At 36.7% G+C, this 14709-nt stretch overlaps 1 protein-coding gene across 1 annotated transcript in view; it reads right to left on the reverse strand.

Annotated features, from left to right (window-relative positions):
* atp9b (ATPase phospholipid transporting 9B) overlaps nt 1-14709 on the reverse strand; it is a 387648-nt gene that overhangs the window by 170871 nt on the left and 202068 nt on the right. The window lies entirely within an intron of this gene.

Consider the following 14709-nt stretch of genomic DNA (forward strand, 5'->3'; position numbering starts at 1 on the left):
AGCAAACCATGAGCAATACTTCATATTTCGATGTTGCAATATATGGGAGTGCATATCCATACAAGAAAATCATGATCACAATACATAGCCGCCCAAATATGGTAAGAGGTTTAGCTGACAGCGTCCTTCACAAAAAGTATTCCATCAACATGATGGCATTAAAAATACGACTAAACAAATATAAGGATATATTTCCCACATGGTTGAACAGCATTCATGGAAAGTTACAAATTATTTTGATCTAGACTTTGATCGATCCCCATACTAATTAAGACACTGATGTCATGTGAAAATTGGAGACAAAGGATAGGTTCAGTATTCAAAATTACGTGATTAAATAATTAAAGAAAATATATTTTAATGGGGAAGGGAAGATTTAAAGTGGACCAAATTTTAGTAAAAATATAGAGAAATATGTAACTTGCAAATGAATACAGATAATTCAATTTGACAATGAACCTTTTAATTTAAAAAGATTAAATATTTTCAACCTCGTGAGAAGACAAGCTTTTTCTCCGGTCAGAGGGAACTTGGGGCGGGCAGAGGGAGGTGAATCTTCAATGAGGACTTATCAATTTACTTCAAAAGAGGACTGAATATCCCAGAGGTAATAGTTAAGGTTGTAAGGAAGGAGAAAACATGTACAGAACAGGTGTGCATCAAATTCAGAAGAGTGAGAAAGTCCAAATGAATATTCCCGAGAATTTGCAGGATTATTACTGGCTGTAAAGTAGTAAATATAGCTATCCTTCAATGGATTGAACAGATGGAGGTAAAGTGCTCTTGGTCTCTTAAAAATATGTCAGATAATCCTTTCTTGCTATTTTCGTTGACTTTAGTCAATTGGATTGCTCTTTACTACCAATATACACATTCTTTTAAACAAAAAAACTTCCATTAATGAGTTTGCAGGTTTGCTTACAGGTAAGTTTATTTGTTTCATTTTCAAAATCATGATAACAATTTAAAAATCATAACAGCACAATATGTCAAGGTGCTTTCTGGAGTGGTAATGATGTTGACCAGGAATATTAGACCGGACAAGCCAAGTTATGAGAAACAAATTTTTCTCATTTTGCTTTCTCTCAGCCAACTATTCATCTGATTCACACTTATGCTTCCTATACTTGCATACACAGCTCTGCATTGATCTGCTTCCACCAGCTTTATGTCCTATCCAATGAAGGTAGATGTGCCATGTGCCTTCTTCCCGATCTTGTCTATTACTTCCAAGGAACCATGTGCTTGCACCCCAAGCACACCGTTCAGTAACACATCTCAAGGCCCTGTCATTCACTGCATTCATCCTATCCGGGTTTAACTTTCCAAAAAAGATGCAGTTTGCGTTTGTCAGACTAAAATTCTATCTGCAATTCTCTGCCCACTTTCCCTGTTGTCCAAGATCCTGTTGAAGCCCTAAACAACTTTCTGCACTGTAGACTAAAGCATCAACTTCTGGTGTTTTCTCAAGCTTACTAATCATACCACTTACATTCTCGTCCAAATTATTAACTTTCATGACAAACAGTGAATCCAGCTCAGATGATCTGTGGCACAAAACCGGGTCACAGGCCTGAAATCTGAAAAACCAAGCCAGTTACCATCAATGCCATTTGAAACCATGGTTGCAGTAAAATCTTATCATAAATCAACAACTGCTGCCTGGTCTAAACTTGGACAGAATCTACCAAAATCATCAATCCACCATCTAGTCTCCTCCCATCAAGCTAATTTTATATCCAATTGGGTAAGCACACATTTAATTCCTCGTGATCTAACCTTCCAGAATTACCTACCAATTAGGAACCTTATCAAAGCCTCACTAAAGTCCAAGTAGACATCATCAACTGTCCTGCCCTTGTCAATCAATTTTGTAAGACAGTATCATGATTACCCCTTATTTGTCCTTGACTTTCCACATGCAGAGAGATCCAGTATCTCAGAATCCTTTCCAGTAGCTTTCCCACCATTTCTATTAGGCTCACTGGCTTATAATTTCCTGGCACGTCCAAGGAGATTTTCTTGGCAATATTCGTAACCTCACACAAAATGTTGGAGGAATGCAGCCTGCTGAGTTTCTTCAGTATTTTGTGTGCGTTTCTTGGATTTCCAGCATCTGCAGATTTTCTCTTGTTTGATATCAGGCATCTGCTAGTTTTTCTGTATTCTACTCATGGCCAAAGAAGGTACAAAAATCATTGCCAGGGACCTGCTATTCACGAGACCATCCAGAATGAAGCATTCATCTCATTATTTAAAATGTTGAAGTATCAGAAATAATTTACTGGATTATCAATTACCTGAAACTGTGGGATAGCAATGTTTTGGGTGGGGGAGGGGTTGTAAAGAAAGTGGGGAGGTTGGACACACTAAGCCTCTATCCACTGTATTTTAGAACAGTGAGACAGAAAAGGAAACTTCCTCTCTAGCACAAGGTCTGTGGAGAGGAACTTTCTTTTGTGAGAGAATCTAAAACTAGAGGGCCAGTTTAAAAATACAGAGCTATCCATTTAAGAATAAGATAAATCGTTCTTAAAGGGTTTAAAATGGTCTTACTTAAGAGAAGAGGAAGCAGAATCTTTGAATATTTTAACAAAGGTTATAGAATATAAAGGTAAATAGATTATAGAAATATGGACAAAAGTTTACCATGGATAGATAGTAATGCAGGAGAGGTTGCATTCAGATTAGCCAACATCTTATTACACACAGAGCTGGCACAGGAATGAGTGGCCTATGCCTGTAACTAATTTGTATTTTTGCAACTGACCTATTATATAAGGTTTCATTTCTTGATTCTTCCTCTTTTCACAAGCTTTTGGAACACACTTTTTTTTTATTTCTGCCAGCTTTCTTCAGTGAATTTTGCTTGTAATGTCTGCAGATCCACTGGAGCTGTTCGACATAACTTTATTAAAATAGGAAGTCAATGACATCTTACTGCCCCTCCAGCATAAGACAAATGTGATCTCCTGCCAAGCTGCATCTCAATATTACAATCTTCATTCCTAGCACATTTCCATCCTCAGGGCACAGTTGCCAGCGAAGTTTTTTTTCAACAAATTTAATTGTATTGATATTGGTAAAGAAGCTCCCTCCTGGACTTAAGCAAATAGAATTGACTGATAAGCCAATGAAATGCTGCATGAGTATTGCTATGTATCACCCTGCACACGAGACTTCCAACTTAAGGTTGCTACATATTTTTGATATTCAAATAAACATTGATAATAGTATAATGATACTCAGATTAGTACAGAATTCTCCAGAAATCCGGTTCTATCTTCAGCTACACCATAAGGAAACAATCTTTTTTTTGTTTGTTTGCGTCATTGCTATTTGAAATAGAGTCACACAACACAGAAACAAGCTCCTCGACCCAAATAGTTCATGCCAACCAAGACACCCATCCAAGCTTGTCCCAGATGTTCAAGTTTAGTCCACATCCTTCTAAACTTTTCCTATCCTTGTACCTGCCCAGCTGCCTTTTAAAATTTATTATTGTATCTGCATCAACCACTTCCTCTGGGAGCTCCTTTCATATACATAATTACCCTTTATATAAAAATAGTTGCTCCTTGTGTTTCTATTAAATCATTGTCTTCTCACCTGAACCTATGCCCTCTGGTTCTTGATTCCTCAACCCTGGAAACAGAGACTGAGTACGTTCACCCTATATATGCCCTTCATGAGTTTATACACCTCTATAAAGATTGCCACTTATTCCCATACACTCCAATGGATCAAGTTCTAAGCCATCCAATCACTCTGAATTACTCAGTCCCTTCATTTCTGGAAACACACTTGCTAATTATTTCTAGGAAGAAGTACAGTTGACGTTTCGGGGGTCTCGGCCCGAAACGTCGACTGTACTTCTTCCTATAGGTGCTGCCTGGCCTGCTGCGTTCCACCAGCATTTTGTGTGTGTTGCTTGAATTTCCGGCATCTGCAGATTTCGTGTTTGCTAATTATTTCTATACTCTTTACAGTTTAATAACATCTTTCATACGAACAGGGTGACCAAAATCTTGCTACAAAATGATAGGTGCCATGGTTCCTCCAATACAATAGTCACTGCATGTCAATGATTTGAGTGGCACTACAAAAAGTAGCATATAAATGCATTTCCATCTCCTTACAAGTTGCATCCTTGCTAGGTTTTTCCTTAATGTCATACTTATCTAAATGCCATCTCTTCCATCAATCACATAATCTGACTTCAGTAATCACATTATCTGGCTTTGTCAATCTGAATACAATTTCCTCTTGTTTATGGAATTGTTTATGTCACAAAGCAAGTTGATTCTGCAACTGAACTGCTCTTGGATCAGACCTGATTTAATGTAGTCAGCTGCATTATTTCACACTACCTATCTGCTTAGCCATGCAGGGTTGTGATTAACGTCTTAGTGTAGGTATTCAACGTAATCTTTTTCATATTCAAACTATTTATCTCAAAAATAACCACTTATGTAAGAAAACATATCCTGTTCTATCTGTTTGTACAGTGATTTCTGCAAAGATCATTCTACCTCAACTGAACTCTGCAATAAGTACAATAAGTCCTTTGAGTACATCTCCTGGGTTTAGCCCTGCCTATACAAAGGTCTCGTCCGTGTCTATTCTAATAAGTTCAGAAATGCCTCATTGGAATTTCCAGCCACTTTGCAGGCTCTTAAACATGTTTTTGGCCTCGACTCCCAAGCATTAAAAAGTTTATGAAGTCAGTACAAAAGATAGGTTTTTTCCAAAGTTGTTCTTGGGAGTTAGACTAAAGTTATAAACTATTTTCCTATTAGCCCAACTAATTCCTTTCGCACAATATACTTCATTTTGTTGCACAAAAGGGAGAAGGCTATGGTAAGTCAGTCATTTTGATAAAGGCAGACCTGATTATATCTTCGCCCAAGTAACGCACATGCACACGAGGTTTAATGACTTACCTGTAAGATGGAATCTCTGACAATATAGTGGTGCCTTAATAAAGTACTGGATCATCAACTTAGATTTTTGATTACATGTATAGGGACGCAATTAAAAGAACAAATGCCTCATCTAATTTAAAGTGCCTTCCCCTGTGATTGCTGAAAATACATAGCAGTCTCCAATTCAAATTGCAAAGTTTGCACAATATTTGCACAGTACAAAATTTCCTCAATTTTTGCAGAAATTAGTTCATCCAAATTTTTAAGTTGAAGTATATCTTACATGAATGGAACTAGTTTTTTTAAAACTTAAAATATTCACCTATTTTGTTATCCTTAAGCTTAACACATAATTAGGCACAGCAGTTTTTATGGATTCTTTAAAAAATTGATAGTTTCAAGATAAATCCTAGATACTGCTTCATTGTTCTAAATATAATAATAAAGCTTACAGTGAGCTAATCTTTGAGAAAATATATCTTAACCATCGAGGCCTAAAATGAAAACAATTTAGGTAAACAACTATTTCTAACAGTCCTCCTGTAATTTTCCCAAATAATCTCTTAATAATGCATGATCAATTTAATTGAAGTATCTTTTAAATTATGTTTTAATTCATGCATTTGTAGCAGATGTGCCATTTTTCCCCACTGGGTACAGAAATATAGTGATCATGCACAGTTAAATTTCCCCAAATCTTTTGAGTATTCAGTGACAAAGTTTTGGGATCACTTCTAGTATAAGACATACTGATAAGGGAAACAAAGGAGGATGTGTTTTAATTTTTTGCCTTCAAACAAGGAAAATCATAGTATACCATTTCTGTTAGGTGGATAATTTACAAGATCTTTTAAGTTTATTGTGAAAATAAATTAGTAAACCACTCTGAGAAGTGAAGTACTCTAATGTTTTTATGGGAATAGAATCCAATTTATCCAAAATGACTTCCATAAGTAGAAGCAAAACTGCAGTTGACTTTTTTGTACGCCTTATTAAATTCAGATATTGTTTCTAAATTTTTGAACGAGCTACTTGATCTTCAAATTTCAATATTTATTTGCTTCAGGTGCAGAAGGGAAGGATCAAATTAGTGTGTAAAGGAAACTATTCAACATTTTTTTTTAAAGCAAAAGGCAATAATTCTTCTAATCCAAATTCATGAAAGCCAGGTTATAGCCAAGAAATTTACAGAAATTCTTTGAAACTATAATGGAATTGATGGAAGAGATTAACACGACATTCAGAACGTAAATGGGATAATAAGCAAGAGACTTGCAGCTTAAGGAAATGATTTCAGAGTAAAGGGGAATATTATAAATTGGATTACAAACTACATAATAGAAAGTCAAGAACTGTGATCACTGGGACAGGTTCAAATGGCTAACAATGTACACGTAATTGTCTCACTTTAAACATGGGTCTCTAGAATATGCCATATTTGCATTAATCCCGATTATGGCATCAATAATAGGATTAACGCTGCAGTTAACAAGCATGTGGATTTTATAGGGTTCCACTTAGAGATGCTAAGATTTTGCAGCCTTGGAGCTAGTTAATCTTTGGACTTCACAAACAAAGCTCTAAACTTAATATCACAATTCTGTTAGCTATTTCCTCTCAATCACAATGGGGAATCTGCAGCCTCATTTTGTGTCAGACACTACCTCCATGAGTATATCCTTCCAAATGGCATGGTACAACAGGCCTTAGGCCAGACTGATTAACCGCTGACCACTAGATTATCTTCCGTATGACTTCAGCCATTGGAATGTTTTTCCACTGATACCCACTGTCTTTAGTTTTTATCAGAGCTCCTTGATGTGTAACTCTAAAGCTACTTTGACTTTATGGACTGTCACTTGGACTCTTTGCTTTGCAACACAGTTAGCACTGAGGTTGCGCTGCGGTCTGGAACCCAGTGGTCCTAGCATATCTCATATGGGCCATTGGTGAACAGGTTACTGATTCATAATCATTATGATGACTCTTCCATTGCTTTGCTGATGGCTGAGTATAGACTACTTAGATGGTAATAATCTGATTGGATTTGTTCTTTCTAGGAATGCTACATACCAAAACGACTTCCCTTGTTGGCGTATCAATGTCAATCTACTTGAACAGCTCAGCTGGAGGTACGGTTGATTTGGGGACACATTTTCTTGCCGCAGTCTGGTCCCATAGGCTTTTCATTATTCGGTGCTCGCAGCTACTTGTGATATGTGGGGTGAACTGAATTGACAGATTTTTTTTCCATAACAGTAAGGATCCTGGGAGAGTACCAAAATGAAATTTATAACTTTTAGCTGAATACAGCTGCAAATCTTTCATCTTTTGGACTGACATTCTACATCCTTGTCAATGTGAGGATCAAGATTTTATTTAAACACAGAGTGGAGGTATGTGGAATATGTTACCAGACTTAGTAATGGAAGCAGACAATCTGATGTTTAGACCATAAGACCATAAGACAAAGGAGCAGAAGTCGGTCATTCAGCCCATCGAGTCTGCTCCGCCATTTTATCATGAGCAGATCCATTCTCTCATTTAGTCCCACTACCCTGCCTTCTCACCATAACCTTTGATGCCCTGGCTAGTCAGATACCTATCAATCTCTGCCTTAAATACACCCAATGACTTGGCCTCCACTGCCCATGGCAACAAATTTCATAGATTCACCACCCTCTGGCTAAAAAAAATTTCTTCACATTTCTGTTCTGAATGGGCGCCCTTCAATCCTTAAGTCATGCCCTCTCATACTAGACTCCCCCATCATGGGGAACAACTTTGCCTCATCCACTCTGTCCGTGCCTTTCAACATTCGAAATGTTTCTATAAGGTCTCCCCTCATTCTTCGAAACTCCAAGGAATACATTCCAAGAGCGGACAAACGTTCCTCATATGTTAACCCTCTCATTTCCGGAATCATTCTAGTGAATCTTCTCTGTACCTTCTTCAACATCAGCACATCCTTTCTTAAATAAGGAAACCAAAACTGCCCACAGTACTCCAAGTGAGGTCTCACCAGCGCCTTATGGAGCCTCAACATCACATCCCTGCTCCTATACTCTATTCCTCTAGAAATGAATGCCAACATTGCATTCGCCTTCTTCACTACCGACTCAACCTGGAGGTTAACCTTAAGGGTATCCTGTACAAGGACTCCCAAGTCCCGTTGCATCTCAGAACCTTGAATTCTTTCCCCATTTAAATAATAGTCTGCCCATTTATTACTTCTGCCAAAGTGCATAACCATACACTTTCCAACATTGTACTTCATTTGCCACTTCTTTGCCCATTCTTCCAATCTATCCAAGTCTCTCTGCAGACTCTCCGTTTCCTCAGCACTACCGGCCCCTCCACCTATCTTCGTATCGTCAGCAAACTTAGCCACAAAGCCAACTATTCAATAATCCAAATCGTTGATGTACAATGTAAAAAGAAGCAGCCCCAACACGGACCCCTGTGGAACACCACTGGTAACCGGCAGCCAACCAGAATAGGATCCCTTTATTCCCACTCTCTCTTTCCTGCCAATCAGCCAACTCTCTATTCATGTATGTAACTTTCCCGTAATTCCATGGGCTCTTATCTTGTTAAGTAGCACCTTGTCAAAGGCCTTCTGAAAATCCAAATATACAACATCCACTACACCTCCCTTGTCTAGCCTACTGGTAATTTCCTCAAAAAATTGTAATAGGTTTGTCAGGCAGGATTTTCCTTTCAGGAATCCATGTTGAGTTCTGCCTATCTTATCATATGCCTCTACTCTGTAACCTCATCCGTGACAATTGACTCCAACAACTTCCCAACCACCGATGTCAAACTAACAGGTCTATAATTTCCTTTTTGCTTCCTTGCCCCCTTGTTAAACAGCGGAGTGACATTTGCAATCTTCCAGTCCTCCGGAACCATGCCAGAATCTATCGACTCTTGAAAGATCATCGCTAATGCCTCCGCAATTTCCACAGCTTCTTCCTTCAGAACACGCGGGTGCATTTCATCTGGTCCAGGAGATTTATCTACCTTTAGACTATTAAGCTTCCTGAGTGCTGCCTCTGTCATAATTGTGACTGCACACACTTCTCTTCCCTGCCACCCCTGAGTGTCCGGTATACTGCTGATGTCTTCCTGAGTGAAGACTGATGCAAAATACTCGTTCAGTTCCTCTGCCATCTCCTTATCTCCCATTACAATTTCTCCAGTGTCATTTTCTGTCGGTCCTATATCTACTCTCACCTGTCTTTTACTCTTTATATACTTGGAAAAGCTTTTAGTATCCTCTTTGATATTATTTGCTAGCTTCCTTTCATAGTTAATCTTTTCTCTCTTCATGACCTTCTTAGTTTCCTTTTGTAAGGTCTTAAAAACTTCCCAATCTTCTGTCTTCCCACTAATTTTTGCTTCCTTGTATGCCCTCTCTTTTGCTTTAACTTTGGCTTTGACTTCTCTTGTCAACCACGGTTGCATCCTTTTTCCATTCGAAAATTCCTTCTTTTCTGGAATATACCTGTCTTGCACCTTCCTCACTTCTCGCATAAACTCCAGCCACTGCTGCTCTGCCGTCTTTCCCGCCAGTGTCCCTTTCCAGTCAACTTTGGCCAGTTCCTCTCTCATGCCACTGTAATTTCCTTTACCCCACTGAAATACCGACACATCAGATTTCAGCCTCTCTTTTTCAAATGTCACAGTGAACTCAATCATGTTATGATCACTGCCTCCTAAGGGTTCCTTCACCTCAATCTCTCTAATCACCTCCGGTTCATTACACAATACCCAATCCAGTGCAGCCGATCCCCTAGTGGGCTCAACAACAAGCTGTTCTAAAAAGCCATCTCGCAGACATTCTACAAATTCTCTCTCGAGATCCAGTGCCAATCTGATCTTCCCAATCCACTCGCATGTTAAAATCCCCCACAATTATCATAACACTGCCCTTCTGACAAGCCTTTTCTATTTCCTGTTGTAATTTGTAATCCACATCACTGCAGCAAAGTTTGGAGGCCTATAAATAACTGCCATCAGGGTCCTTTTACCCTTGCAATTTCTTAGCTCAACCCATAAAGATTCTGCACCTTCCAATCCTATATCACCTCTTTCTAATGATTTAATATCATTTCTTACCAATAAAGCCACGCCTCCCCCTCTGCCTACCTTCCTAACCTTCCGATACACCGTGTATCCTTGGACGTTCGGCTCCCAGAGACATGCATCCTTTAGCCACATCTCAGCGATGGCCACAATATCATACCTGCCAATTTGTAGCTGTACGACAAGATCATCCACCTTATTCCTTATGCTGCGTGCATTTAAGTATAACACCTTAAGACCAGTATTTGGTAATTTTCGCTTTGATTTCACTGCAACTTTATTGCACTGCAACTCATCCCAATGGCTACAAATTTGCTCCATCACCTGCCTGTCTTTCTTTTTCAATCTTTTTATTAATTTCGAAGTATAGAAACAAAACATAGCAATAATACAAATAGTAGGAGATATTTGTTACACTTACGAAAAGTAATTGTAAAATCAAATAGTGTAAGTTAACAAACCTCCCAATCATGTAGAACTGACAACGGATAATACAAATAAAAAAAAACAGCAAAAAAATCATGAAAAAGAAAAAAAAAACAAAAAAAAAACAAACCCCATCCCCAAAGAAAAACAAAATTAATCAACTAAACTAAAAGACTTGGGCAAAACTAACAACTTAAAAATGGAAAAGAAGAAAACCTTAGTGTCGACGACTCCATTCCCCTCCAACAACAATACAGAGAGATAAAACAAGTTTGGAAATGATCAAATTACATCAAGTGAAAATGCTGAATGAATGGCCTCCAAGTTTTTTCAAACTTAATGGAAGGGTCATAAACTGCACTTCTAATTTTCTCCAAATTCAAACACACCATAGTTTGTGAAAACCAATGAAATACCTTAGGAGGGTTAATCTCTTTCCAATTCAACAAAATGGACCTTCTAGCCGTTAAAGTAAGAAATGCAATCATCCTTCGTGATGAAGAGGTTAAATTATTTAAGTCTATCATTGGTAGTCCAAAGATAGCAGTAATTGGATGAGGTTGTCAGTCTATGTTTAGGACCGTTGAAATAATATCAAAAATATCTTTCCAATATTTCTCCAACAAGGGACATGACCAAAACATGTGGGTTAAAGAAGCTATCTCGAAATGACATCTGTCACATATTGGATTAATGTAAGAGTAATAACGAGATAGTTTATCTTTGGACATATGAGCCCTGTGCACTACTTTAAACTGTATCAACCTATGCTTAGCATATACAGAGGATGAATTCACCAACTGAAGAATTTTTTCCCATTTTTCAGTCAGTATATTAATCTCAAGTTCTCTTTCCCAGTTAGCTTTAATTTTATTAGAAGCATCAGGACATAAATTCATAATTATATTATATATAATTGCTACTACACTTTTCTGAGAGATTTAAATCTAAGGTTTTTTCCAAAATGTCCATTGGATATGGGTGTGGAAAATTAGGGGAAACAGTAATTAAAAAGTTTCTAATCTGTAATCTAAAAAAGTGAGATCTGGGTAAATTATATTTATTAGAGAGTTGATCAAAAGACATAAAACAATTATCCAAAATAAATCGCGACAAGATATTATACCTTTGGTTTTCCAATCAAAGTAAGCTTGATCCATCGTGGAAGGTCGAAAAAGAAAATTTGATATAATGGGACTTGCTAGAATAAATTGATTAAACACAAAAAATCTTTGGAATTGAAACCATATATGTAAAGTATGCTTAACTATTGGGTTATTCATTTGTTTATATGATTTAAAAGAAGTAAAAGGAAGTGAAGTTCCTAAAACCGAACCCAAGGAAAACCCTTGTAATGAATTAGATTCAAGATTTACCCAATGAGGGTTTAAAGATACGTCCAAATCTCGTAACCAAAATTTTAAATATTGAATATTAATTACCCAGTAATAAAATCTAAAATTCGGGAGGGCGAGCCCCCCCTCCTTTTTAGATTTCTGTAGATACCTTTTACCTAACCTAGGATTTTTATTCTGCCAAATATATGAGGAAATTTTTGAATCTACGTTATTAAAAAAAGATTTTGGGATGAAAATTGGAACCGATTGGAATATATACAAAAATTTGGGCAAAATGATCATCTTAATAGCATTAATCCGACCAATCAAAGACAAAGAGATTGGCGACCATTTGGTAAATAAAAGTTTAATCTGATCAATTAAAGGTAAAAAAAATTAGCTTTAAATAAATCTTTATATTTTTTCGTAATTGTTATCCCTAAATGTATAAATGAATCAGTAACCAATTTAAATGGTAAACATCCATAAGTAGGTACATGCTTATTTAAAGGGAATTATTCACTCTTATTAAGATTCAATTTGTAACCAGAGAAGTTACTAAATTGAGCTAACAGATCTAAGATAGCAGGAATTGACTTCTCCGGGTTAGAGATGTATAACAACAAATCATCTGCATATAATGATAATTCATGTATTTCGTTTCCACGGGTAATACCAACAATATTTGGCGAATCATGAATAGCAATTGCTGAAGGTTCAAGAGCAATATTGAATAGCAAAGGATGAAGAGGGCAACCTTGCCTAGTGCCACGAAAAAGACGAAAAAAAGGAGATCTATAATTATTTGTACAAACCGAGGCTACCGAGGAGTAATATAACAATTTAATCCAAGATATAAATGTCAAATTAAAATTAAATTTCTCAAGAACATTAAATAAATAAGGCCATTCAACTCTCTCAAAGGCTTTCTCAGCATCTAAAGAGATAATACATTCCGGGGTAGTAAATGAGGGGGTATAAACAATATTCATTAACCTCCTAATATTAAAAGATGAATAGCGATTTTTAATAAATCCGGTTTGATCCATAGAAATAATTTGAGGTAACACCTTCTCCAATCTAGTTGTTAGAATTTTTGAAAAAATTTTAGAGTAGAGATATCGGTCTGTATGATGCACAATCAGTAGGATCTTTATTCTTTTTAAGAATTAAGGAAATAGAGGCTTCGTAAAACGATTGTGGTAATTTACCTAAACTGATTGCTTCCTTGAATATTCTAGACAACTTAGAAGAAAGAATGGAGGAAAAATTTTTTTTTAATTCCACTGTAAACCCATCCGGACCGGGTGCTTTACCGGAATTCAATGATGAGATTGCAGTTATTATTTCTTCCTCTGAAACAGAAGTTTCTAATGATAGGGACTCTTCGGCTAATAATTTCGGAAAACTCAATTTACCTAAAAAATCATGCATGAAATTAGAATCATGAGGAAAATCAGAGTGATACAAAGAGGTATAAAATTCTTGAAAGGTTTGGTTTATCCCAACATGATCAACTGTGAAAGTATCATCCTGTTTGCGAATCTTAGTAATTTGACGTTTAACCGAATCAAATTTCAATTGGTTGGCCAGTAATTTACCCGATTTATTGCTATGAATATAAAAATCTCTTCTAGTTCTCATTAATTGATTTTCGATCGAGGATGTTAATAATAAGCTATGTTCCAATTGGAGTTCAACCTCTGTGTTTGTACAGCTCCTTACTGGGAGAAATAGCATATTTTTTATCGACTTCATTAATTTTATCAACCAACAAAAGTATTTCATTGTTAACATGTCTTTTCAAACCGGCCGAATAGGAAATAATCTGACCACGGATATAAGCTTTAAAGGCGTCCCAAACAGTTCCATTGGAAACTTCTTCCGTAGTCTTAGTTGAAAAGAAGAAATCAATCTGCTCCTTTATAAATTTGACAAAGTCCTGATCTTGAAGCAAAATAGGGTTAAATCACCATTGTCTGCCAGTACAAGAGGTGTCCATTAACTTGATGGAAAGTTTCATTGGAGCATGATCTGAAATAACAATACTGTCATAATTACAATCAACTACATATGGAATCAAATGAGAGTCAATCAAGAAATAATCAATTCGGGAAAAAGAACGATGAACATGTGAAAAAAAGGAGAATTCCTTATCATTTAGATGTAGAAATCTCCAAATTTCTGAAATCCCAGAATCCAACATAAAAGAGTTAATAATAGTAGCCGACTTATTCGGTAAAGCCGGACTAGCTATGGATCTGTCCAACATGGGATTCAAACATAAATTAAAATCACCGCCCATTATCAACATATACTCGTTTAAGTTACGAAAGGAAGTGAATAAGTGTTTAAAAAATTCAGGATAATCCACATTCGGAGCGTAAACAATAACCATAGCAACCTTTTTTATTAAAAAGTACCCCAGTGATTAACAGAAATCTGCCATTAGGATCTGAAATAATGTCTTGATGAATAAATGTAATTATTGAAGGATCAATAAAAATTGAAACGTCTTTAATTTTGGTTTGAGCATTTGAGTGGTATTGTTGATCTTTCCAAAACTTAAAGAAGCGTTGATTGTCCTCTTTCCTTACATGAGTCTCTTGTGCAAAAATAATATGAGCATTCAGTCTTTGGAACACTTTGAAAACCTTTTTTCGTTTTATTGGATGGTTTAAACCATTTGTATTCCAAGAGACAAAATTAATAGTATGAGCCATAATTGAGAATTAACCCTTTGGTAAGTAAGGGGTTAACCATAATGTGAGCTCATGAAATCGGAAGAGGATTACATGATTAAAGAGGAACCGGAAATCTCGACACTGCGGACATCTTTGTAGTTCTGAATCAGCCCAATAGAAAAAAATTAGAAAAGAAAAAGACTATCCCATTCCCCCAATCCCAAGAACCCCAAACTAAGCCAAAGAAGG

Source organism: Mobula hypostoma, chromosome 1 (genome assembly GCF_963921235.1).
Source record: "Mobula hypostoma chromosome 1, sMobHyp1.1, whole genome shotgun sequence".
NCBI lineage: Eukaryota > Metazoa > Chordata > Chondrichthyes > Myliobatiformes > Myliobatidae > Mobula > Mobula hypostoma.